Below are 8,413 nucleotides of genomic sequence, written 5' to 3' on the forward strand. Positions count from 1 at the left end.
ATTTACCCCAAAGCCAGACTATACACCAGGCCTCCTCAAAAGCCCTCCTCATTCTGAAACTGTGCTGGGGTTGGGGTGAGAAAGAGGGATGTTCAAAGTAGGGAAACTCCTTGAGCACCTTCTAGCAGTTGACTATGTGATTTGCCTGGCTTCCGGCCTGTGTTCTTCTCCTATGAACACACCAGGCTACTATACCAGCCCTGTGCTGAACCAGGGGCATGTGAACCCCACTGGGGAAGAAGAGGAGTGGGCATCAGAAAAGTCCCTCCTGCCCCTTCACAAAGATGCTTCTCCAAAAGTGCCCAAAGGCCCTGCTAGAGCATCCAGGACACATAAAAGGGGGCACGTGGACCCCCTCAGAGCTCCCCACGAATATCTACCCCTTCAGTGTTGCCAGGGCACGCATCAGGACACCATTTTAACTAAATCGCCCCCAAAGCCACACCATACGAAAGGCCAATACAAAAGTTTACTTTTTAATCTCAGCGTATGCCCAGCCTCCTTGTCCAGCCAAGCTTCCAGGGAAGATTTCAACACAGGTGGCAGGTGGGAGCAACCACTGAATCAGAGCAAAATCAGGCAAGGGAAGTCCCTCCCTTCCTCGCCGGTGGGCAGAGCTGTGTGCGTCCTGTCCAGCGCCAGCCAAAGGTGCCTGGACCTCTCTTTCCGCAGCTGCAGGCTGGAGAGTCCTCCCTGGGGAGGGTCCCGTCCCCTGAGCACCCTCCACGTTGGGCGACTCCTTCCAACAAGTCCACCGGCGGGAGGGCTCCTCGTCCTTGTCCTTGTCACCCTCCTTGATGAATGCTGATTATCTGCTGATGCCACGGTGACGCAGACATTTGGACGTTACACAAGAGAACTAGGAAGCAGAAACGCATCAGCCGGGCACGATCCCCCCATCCAGCAGTAAGGGATATTAGCACAGGAGCGTATTCTCCCCCAGCCTTTATTGTGCTACCTTGTCCTGACATGGTTGAGATCGTGCACCTCAGAACGATAGCTACCATTTTATTGCCTGCTTTTCCCCCTTGAGTAGCATCTTTCCCCTTGGCTTGAAGAATCTTTGTTACCATAATTGTAAACGGAGGCATTGTCTCCTGCCTCACGAAGGCACTGCCATTTGTAGAACTTTTGGAAGCATACATCTTAAACCCTTTATCTTTCAGCACTAAATTTCATCCAAGTGTCTGGTGCTGTGTAATTATGTGTCCCAGTAATGCCATGGGTCTTTTTTGGATGCAAAAGCTGACCTCCATCCATGTACTGAAGTTGGGAAAATGTGAACCTGAAAAGTTTCCTGTCAAATGCATGTTTAACGTTGGGGCATCTTGGGGCAGCTGGTGGCTCAGTCGGTTAAGCATCCAACTTGGGCTCAGGTCATGGCCTCATGGTTTGTGAGTTCGAGCCCCACGTCAGGCTCTGTGCTGATAGCTCAGAGCCTGGAGCCTGCTTCAGATTCTGTGTCTCCCTCTCTCTCTCTGCACCACCCCTGCTCTCACTCTTCCTCTCTCTCAAAAATAAATAAACATTAAAAAAAAGAAACAAAATAGATATATATATGGGAAGATGGGGGGGGGAAGAAGAGAGAGAAACCACAAAAGACTCTTAATGATAGAGAACAAACTGAGGGTAGATGGACAGATGGACGGAGGTGGGTGGGGGATGGGCTAGATGGGTGATTGGTACTAAGGAGGGCACTTGTTATGATGAGCACTGGGTGTTGTATGTAAGTGATGAATCCCTGAATTTTACTCCTAAAACCAATATTACACTGTATGTTAACTAAAATTTAAATAAAACAGAAAATTAAATAAAGTTGGAACATCTTTTGCTGTGTGGCTTCCAAGTCATATGTGACAATGCCCACTGTAATCCAGTCCATGATGTCCAACTTACCCAGGTTTGCCAAGGACTTTCTGTTCTTAGCACCAAAAGTCCTGACTCCCCGGAACCAGCTGGGTCCTGGGCAGATCTGAACTTTGGAAAGACTGTCTCTATTTTATCACAGTAAAAGTCCTGCAACTCCAGAAGCCCATCAGTCCCAGGCAAACAGAAATGGTTGGTCGTTCTCCTTAAGATTCCATAACAAATTGGCTTATGGCATTCACTTTACCAGATGGAATTTGCATTTTAATAAATACATCTTCTAAATCATAAAGCCTTCACAATCCAGAGGAATGATGGCTAATGATGGAATCACGGGGACTGGGACAAGCTGGTTGGAAGTCTATCTCCCCCTCAACCCCACCCCCAGTATGCCTTTCAATTCTTATTCAATTGACTGCCTATTCTGCCAGCTCTTTTCCTGCAGGCAACCTGCAGTGCTATATTACAATTGTTGGGAGTCCTCATCCCCTAGGTTGTGGCTCTCAAACAGGAACTTGCATCTGAGTCACCTGGAGGGCTTGTTTAGAAACAGGTCTTTTGGGGGGGGATGTTTGTTTACCTACTTTTGAGAGATGGAGAGTGAGGGGGCTGGGAGGGGTAGAGAGTGAGGGGACACAGAACCTGAAGCAGGCTCCAGCCTGGCGTCACAGAGCCCAACTCGGGACTCAAACCCGTGAACCATGAGATCATAGCCTGAGTCAAAGGCAGACACTCAACTGACTGAGCCACCCAGGCGCCCCTGCATTTCTAGGGAGTTCCCAGGTGATGCTCTTGTTGGTGTTCCCTTCCCGTACTGAAAACCATGGTGTAGTGGTGAGGAGAGGATCCTTGCTTTTATACTAATTGGTTTCACAGCCTCAGCTAGTTAGTTAACCTCTCATGCCTGTTTCCTCATTAATAAAAGTGAACCTCTCTCATCACATTGTTGTGAGATAATGGAACAGTGCCTGGCCTGTAAGAGCTACCTAAGTGTTTTTTATTACCCCAAGCTCATAAGAACTGATCTGCTATTTTTTTTAATTTTTTAAAGTTTTATTTATTTTTGACCCAGAGTGAGACACAGTACAAAGCGGGGAGGGGTAGAGAGGACAGAGACACAGAATCCAAAGAAGGCTCCAGGCTTTGAGCTGTCAGCACAGAGCCCAATGTGGGGCTGGAACCCACGGACTGTGAGATCATGATGACCTGAGCCAAAGTCAGCCGCTTAACTGACTGAGTCACCCAGGCTGCCCCAGATCTGCTGTGTTTTTTAAAGTTCATTAATGTTTTGAGAGAAACAGCACAAGCAGGGGAGGGGCAGAGAGACAGAATCCCAAGCGGGCTCCACACTGTCAGCAAAGAGCCCCATCTGGGGCTCGAACTCACGAAGCTTGAGAACATGACCTGAGCCAACATCAAGAGTCAGACGCTTAACGGACTGAGCAGTCCAGGCGCCCCTGATCTATTTTTCTTCTTTAGACTTCAAGCCAGCTGCAGATACTTGGTACTCCTACAAACATTCCTACCGTGCCTGGCCACTCGGCTGGGTTTGCAACTGCCCTGGTTCCCTCAGATGCTGACTGGCCTTCTGGGGAAGATTGGCTGAGTTAACATTCAGTATTCTCTCCATCTCACCCTGCAGGCTCTTAGCTTCCAGAATGTTTTCCGGAAGAATGCCCAGGAGTGTAGCCACAAAGCAGCCCAAAGTATTTGAATAACACATGGCCCTATAAACTCCACGGACAAAGCCTTAGTTGTTGGGCAAGAAAGACCACTTAGTTGAAATAGACATATGTGGACTTCCTTGTTTAAGGAGAGATGAGTTTATAGCAGGATGCAAACATTCAGTGTGTGTGTGTGTGTGTGTGTGTGTGTGTGTGTGTATTCCCATTCTCCATTAGATGGGATCATTTGGCCCATTATCAGCAAAGGGCAACTTTCCCCATGATGAAAGGAACGTCTTTTACATCCGAGAAGTAGAGTTGGGTGGTTGAGTTTTGTGAACACTGAGCCCCTTCCCTCACCTCCAAGGAAGATAAACCTGTTTTCTCTTGCCACTGATTCAGGCTCTAGTTGAAACAAGCCATTGAGGCTCTTCCTGGTGGGCCCTGAAGGGCTACTGCTCTCTTACTGCTGGTGTCAGTAACAGAGAGATGCCGGTCGGCTGGAAATAGTGGCAAGACATAGAGTACATGGCTGGTTTTAAGGGGGCAGGCACCACTCAGAGGCTACAGATATTTACCAACCAGAATTTGTGCCTGTGTTTCTGGATCTTAAGAGTTAAAAAAAAAAAAGGTCGGGGGGGGGGGGGGCACCTGGGTAAGTCAGCCGGTTAAGCATCCAACTTCAGCTCAGGTCATGATCTCGCGGTTTGTGAGTTCGAGCCCTGCGTCCAGCTCTGTGCTGACAGCTCAGAGCCTGGAGCCTGCTTCGGATTCTTTGTCTCCCTCTCTCTCTCTGTCCCTCCTCTGCTCACACTGTCTCTCTCAAAAATAAAAGAACCATCAAAAAAAATTTTTAAGAAGGAAGCCAAATTCCAGCTTTTAACAGAGTATCTCCTGACTTTTACATGTTGTCAGCCAACTGTAATCTTAAAAAAAAATTACCATGTAACCCATCCCCCCACCCATCTCCCCTCCAGCAACCCTCAGTTCGTTCTCTGTATTTAAGAGAGTCTTATGGTTTACCTCCCTCTCTGTTTTTATCTTATTTTTCCTTACCTTCGCCTATGTTCATTTGTTGAGTTTCTCAAATTCCACATATGAGTGAAATCATATGGTATCTGTCTTTCTCTGACTGGAGTATGTGTTAAATGGGTGATGAGCATTAAGGAGGGCACTTTTGGGGATGAGCACTGGGTGTCATATGTAAGAGATGAATCACTGGGTTCCACTCCTGAAGCCAAAACTACCCTGTATGTTAACTAACTTGAATTTAAATTTAAAAAAATTACCATGTGATCCAAACAAATATGTCCACAGCACGTATTTGCTGCCAGTGTATGACTTCTGGGTTATAATGAGAAAAAAAAGACACCAGGGTTTGTAGCATGGATGGCAAATGGGGTTAGCAGCAGGCAGGCAGGAGAGGCTGTGTGTTTGGGGAAAAGAAGGGATCAGGAGTCTAAGTATGGTCCTCCTGGTCAAGAGAGACAAAGTGAGCACATTCCAGAAGAGGCACCATTTGTACTCAAGAGATATGTTGGATTTGAATCCTTGCCAGCTGGCCATCCTATCTTCAGTGGTTGGGAATAACAACGGCTAACGTCCACTGGACACAACACTGTACCAGGCATTGTCCTGAAAGCTTTACATGTATCGCTTAATTTAATCATCACACCTATTCCTGGGAGGTCGGTTGTGTCGTTATCCCCACTTGACTTCATTTCACCTATATCCTAGTCTTGTCCCAGTTGACTTCATGGAGCAGGATCTTGGTTCTACCTGGAAAAACACCCCACAAACCAACAAAATGCTGTGGGCAGAATGCCCAGTTGGTAGCTACCATGGATTTCATGCACCAACAATACCCCAAGTCTAAGAAACCTAGGACCCCTAGCTGCATGTCACAGAGGAGCTCCAGAACCTGTCCTCTAAGGCAATGAATTAAGCATGTGAGAATGCCAAGGTTGAGACAGTGGAAAGTAGCTAGACTATTATAGTTGTATCTCTTGATGTCTTATCAACCAGTCACAGAGCCCCGGAGGAGTTACCTACTGGACAGGTCAGCTTTGATGGGAGGGAAGGCATAGGCTCCCTCTGCCCTGGAAAGCAACTTTATACAGGATGTTGCAGGGAAGGATCTGGGGGTACTGGAGGGGAGCATGAAGATGTCCCTAGACCCAGAGCAGAGTGCAAAACAAAAGCTAGAAGGAAGAAGGATAATGCTGGCCTGCTGCATGACTTTTCTGAAGGCCAGTTTCATATGGAGGCCATTCACTGGCTGGGAAAGAGCCACAGAAGGAAATGGTTTTAATGCTGGGCTAGGGCCCCTGGTCTCTCTGAACATACCCCCCCCCATTTCTTTGCGTAACTACAGCCACAGAAGCAGGGAAGGGGATTGTGAATCTGGCCTAAGTTCATGGTTTATCATTACCTAAATATATATTTACCAAAGACTTATCAAACAGGGCTTTTTAAAGTTCTGAGTGATGTCCTGTCTGGTATTTTCTTAGGAAATGAAATTGTTGCTTCATCGAATGATGGGTTATTTATTGATGGAGAAAAGTAGCCAGCAGGACCATTTCCCCATATTGCTTAGTAACTTTTACATGCACTCTAAGTCATATTTATATAACAGCTTAGGACTAGTAGTTACTAAATAACAGGAAATTCTGAAAAGGTTTCAGTATATACAAGATATCAAAACTGTTTAGCTAAAGACAGTTTCATGTTCACTTTATAAAGTCAGAGCTAAAGTTGTTGGATTTTCCCCTCTGAGCTCCTGAATACAAATATTTTGGACTCACCACTTAGTTGGTCATTCAGTAACATAGTTGGTCATTCAGTAACTTTTATTGGGCACTCGCTGTTGCCATCGTTGCGTCTAATGGCAATAGCTACCACGTATCAAGCACTTACTATCTGCTAGACATTAGGCTGATTATCTCATTTAACCCTGATAACCACCTTATTCAGTTAGTGTTTTCATCTCTATGTTTTACAGATGAGGAAACTAACACTCAGTTCTGTAAATTGCCCAGGACCAACAGTCCTAAACTATAGTTGGTAACAACCACCACACCAAAAATGCCAATGATTGATTTTTGCTGATTACATACTACATGCCAAACATAGCACTGTGTGTTACATATGCATCATCTCACTTAATTCTCAGAAGAATGACTCTGTGAGCTCAGTGCTATCATTATTATCAGCCCTATTTTACATATGAGGGAAATGAGGCTCCAAATGGTAATCTGCCCAGAGTCACACAGCTGGTAAGTGAAAGAACTATGATTTCTAGCAGGTTTCTCCAAACCATCAACAAAACTAAAAGGCAACCTACAGAATGGGAGAAGATATTTGCAAATGACATATCTGATAAAGGATTAGTATACAAAATATATAAAGAACTGATACAACTCAGGGCACCTGGGTGGCTCAGTCGGTTAAGTGTCTGACTTCAGTTCAGGTCAGGATCTCACAGTTTGTGGATTTGAGCCCCACATTGGGCTCTGTGCCGACAGCTCAGAGCCTGGAGCATGCTTCGGATTCTGTGTCTCCCTCTCTCTCTGCCCCTCCTCTGTTCTCTCTCTCTCTCTCTCAAAAATAAATAAATATTATGGGGTGCCCAGGTGGCTCAGTTGGTTGAGTATCCAACTTTGGCTGAGGTCATGATTTCACAGTTCATGAGTTCAAGCCCCACATCGGGCTTTGTGCTGACAGCATGGAGCCTGGAGCCTGCTTCGAGTTCTGTGTCTCCCTCTGTCTCTGCCCCTCCCCTGTCATGCTCTCTCCCTCTCTCTCTCAAAAACAAATAAACATTAAAAAATTAATAAAATAAATAAAAATTAAATAATTAAAAAAAAAGAACTGATACAACTGAACACCCCAAAATCAAATAAAGCAATTAAAAAATGGGCAGAAGACATGAACAGACATTTCTCCAAAGAGGACATACAGATGGCCCACAGACACATGAAAAGATGCTCAACATCAATCATCATGAGGGAAATACAAGTCAAAACTACAATGAGATATCACCTCACATCTGTCAGAATGGTGAAAATCCAAAACAGGAGAAACAGGTGTTGGCAAGGATGTGAAGGAAAAGGAAACTTTGTGCACTGTTGGAAATGCAAACTGGGCAGCCAATGTGGAAAACAGTATGGAGGTTCCTTGAAAAGTCAAAAACAGATGACCCAGCAATCACACTACTGGATATTTAACCAAAAATACAAAAACAGAAATTCAAAGGGATGCATGCACCCTGATGTTTATAGCAGCATTATGTATAGTAGCCAAATTATGGAAACAGCCCAAGTGTTCATCAATTGATGAATGGATAAAGATGTGGTATATATATGCAATGGAATATTACTCAGCCATTAAAAGGAATGAAATCTTACCATTTGCAATATGGATGGAGCTACAGAATATAATTTTAAGTGAAATAAGTCAGTCAGAAAAAGACAAACATCATATGATTTCATTCGTATGTGGGATTTAAGAAACAAAACAAACAAGCAAAGAAAGAAAAAGAGACAAACCATGAAACAGACTCTTACCTCTAGAGAACAAACTGATACCAGAGAGGAGGTGGGTGGGGAGATGGGTGAAACAGGTGATGAGGATTAAGGAGTGCCCTTTTTATGATGAGCACCAGGTGATGTATGGAATTGTTGAATCACTATATTGTACATCTGAAACTAATATAACACTGTATGTTAACTATACTGGAATTAAAGTAAAAAGTTTCATAAAAAATAAAGTAGGTCCATCTGACACCAGAAGCCAACTCAAAGGACACCTCCTCCAGGAAGTTTTCCATAAACTCCCTAAAATGTTTAAGATGTCCATGTACCATGTTTACATTGCACCTTGCT

Source organism: Felis catus, chromosome X, assembly GCF_018350175.1.
Source record: "Felis catus isolate Fca126 chromosome X, F.catus_Fca126_mat1.0, whole genome shotgun sequence".
Taxonomy (NCBI): Eukaryota; Metazoa; Chordata; class Mammalia; order Carnivora; family Felidae; genus Felis; species Felis catus.